Raw genomic sequence first — 3,147 nt, 5'->3', positions numbered from 1 at the left:
ACTGTGTGCTGTATTGCTCTGTGCTATGCTGTGCTGTGTGCACTGCTCTGCTGTGCTGTACTGTGTGCACTTGTGCTATATTGCTGTGTGCCTGCTCTGTACTATGCTGTACTGTTCACTGCTCTGTGCTATGCACATGCTGTATGCTATGCTGTGCACATGCTGTGCTATGCTGTGCTGTATTACATGCTCTGTGCTGTGCTGTACTGTATTACTGCTCTGTGCTGTACTGTATACTGTGCTGTGCTGATTGCGCATATCTGTGCTAATGCTTGTGCTGTGGTGCACTCAGCTCTGTGCTGTGGCGTGATTTACTGTGTCAGTTAGCACGGTGGCATGCCAGTAACTTTGCTGGCTCTGTGCTTTAATGTACTTGTGCAGTGATTGCGCATACGTGCTGATGCTGTTGGCAAGCCAGTGCACTTAATGATGCTGTGCGCAGTGGCTATTGCGCTGCTCATGTGCTATGCTGTGCTGTGCTTGTGCTGTGCTGGCAGTGCGCCTGTCTGTGCTGTGCTGTGCATGCTCTGTGCTATGCTGTGCTGTGTGCAGTGCTTGTGCTGTTGCCTTGTGCACTGCTCTGTGCTATGCTGTGCACTGCTGTGTGCCTGCTGTGTGCTCTGTACTATGCTGTGCTGTTACGCTGCTCTGTGCTGTGCTGTGCTGTGCTGTGCTGTGTTACACTTTGCGCAATGCTATGCTGTGCTGTTTATCTGCGCTGTAACGGTGGCAGCAGTGCGTGTCTTGTATGTCTTGATGCTGGTGTTATATGATGTGCTGTGATGCTGTGCTGTTGCTGTTATGCTGTAACTCGCGCTGTCTGTTAACAGTGTGCGCTGCTCTGTTGCTATGTGCTGGTGATTGCTCTGTGCTATTAACGGTAACAATGCGCTATTTGCTGTGTGCTGTGATTACGCTGCTCTTTTGCTATGCTGTTAACTATATTACTGCTCTGTGCTGTATGCTGTGCTTTGTGCTGTGTTACACTGCTCTGTGCTGTGTTACACTGCTCTGTTGCTGTGCTGTACCTCTGTGCTGTACTGTATGCTGTGCTGTGCATACACTCTCTGTATATGTATGTGTGCTTGCTCTGTGTATGTGTGCTGTATTACTGCTCTGTGCTGGTTAACAGTATGCTGTTTACAATCGCGGTGCACTCATCTTATTTGATGACGTGCTGTGCGTTGCTCTGATCCGCTTGCTGTTAACAATGATTACACTCGCTGCTATTGCTATGCTGTGCTGTGGCAGGTAACAGTATGCTGTGCTGTGCTTGCATTAACTGATAACGGTAGACTAGTGCTGTGCTTTCTGTTATTGCTGTGCTGTGCACTGTTGCTTAATGTTGCTTTATCTTTGCTGTGTTATGCTCTGTGCGTGCTGTTATGCGTATATGCTGTGCTTTGTGTGCACTGCTCTGTTGCTGTGCTATAATGCTGTGCTGTTGCTGCTCTGTGCTATTACTTTGCACTGCTCTGTGCTATGCTGTTACTGTGCTCTGTACTGTGCTGTGCTGTGTTACATGCTTGTGCCTATGCTGTGCTGTGCATGCTCTGTTCTATGCTTGCTGTGTGCACTGCTCTGTGCGCACCGTGCTGGTAATGTATTGGCCTGTTAACAATGATTGCGTTTCTGCTTGTTGACGGTAACGGTGATAACAGTGCGCTTATATAATGCTGCTGTAGTAAGCAGTGCACAATGATTGCACTTATCTGTGCTGGTAACGGTAGCATGCACTGCTCTTAATGCTGATAACTTTAACGATTATGCTCTGTGCTGTGCTGTTATGCTGACTGTGCTGTGTGCTCTGTGCTATGCTGTGCTGTGTCTGTGTGCTGCTCTGTGCTGTGCATGTGCTTGCTCTGTGTATGCTGTGCTGTGTGTACTGCTCTGTACTATGCTGTGCTGTACATTGTCTGTGCTATGTGCTGTTCACTTTGTCTGTGCTTATGCTGTACGCTGCTGTACTATGCTGTGCTGTGTTGCTTTCTGCTCTGTGCTATGCTGTGCTGCGTGATTACGCTGTCTGTTCAATGCGGTGGCAATGATTGCACTGTCTGTGCTATTATGCGTTGCTGTGTACTGCTCTGTTGCTTTATGCTGTTGCTGTGTTGTGATACGCTGTCTGTTGCTATGCTGTGCTGTGCTGGTGGCATGTTGTGTGCACTGCTCTGTGCTGTGCTTCAGTATGCTGTGCTGTGCTGTGTGTATTGCTCTGACTATGCTGTGCTGTGTGCTTGCTCTGTGCTGTGCTGTGTGCTGTGTGCCTGTGCTGTGTTACGCAGTCTGTGCTATGTGTATATTGCTCTGTGCTATGCTGTGCGCAATTGCACTGCTCTGTACTGTGCTGTGCTGTATTGCATATCTGTGCTGTGCTGTGTGCTGCTCTGTGCTATGCTGTGCTGTTATACAGTGCTGTACTTATGCTGTGCTGTCTGCTATCTGTGCTTCACTTTGGTACGTGATTGCCTCTGTGCTATGCTGTGCTGTGCTATGCTGTGCTGTTAGCAGTACGATTGCCTGTCTGTGCTGTGTACTGTGCTGTGAATTACTGTGCTCGCCAGTGGCTGTGCTGTTGCTTATTGCTCGCTCTGTGCTATTCTGTTAACAGCGCCACTGTGCTGTAGCGTGCGCTTAACCTGTACTATGCTGTGCTGTATCGCGCGCCGCTGTGCTGTGCTGTTACACTTATGCTGTAATGTGCTGTGTTACTGCTGCTCTGCCTGTGCACCATGCTGTATGCTGTGCTGTGCTGTGGTGCTGCTCTGTGCTATGCTGTGCTGTTACGCACCATCATCTGTGCTATGCTGTGCTGTGCTGTTGCTGTATGCTGTGCTGTGCTGTGCCTGCTGTGCTTAGCTGTGCACTGCTCTGTGCTGGCATGCTGTGCTGTATTACTCTGCTCTGTACTTGTGCTGTTTACGTCGGTGCGCTCAATATATGTTGCTGTCGCGTGCTGTGATTACTGCTGTCGCACAATAACGGTGCGCTTAATGTATTGCGCTGTGCTGTGCTTTAATGCACGTTCAATATTTTGCTATGCTGTTTGTATTGCGCATATTGCTGTTTATTGCCATTGTGCTATGCTGTGCGTACGCATAACGTGCTGTGATTACGCTGCTCTGTTGCTGTATGGTGGCGTGTATC

The sequence above is a fragment of the Homarus americanus genome, unplaced genomic scaffold (genome assembly GCF_018991925.1).
Source record: "Homarus americanus isolate GMGI-L3 unplaced genomic scaffold, GMGI_Hamer_2.0 scaffold55640, whole genome shotgun sequence".
Lineage (NCBI taxonomy): Eukaryota > Metazoa > Arthropoda > Malacostraca > Decapoda > Nephropidae > Homarus > Homarus americanus.
The sequence above is the reverse complement of the archived record's forward strand: the minus strand, read 5'-3'. Positions refer to the sequence as shown.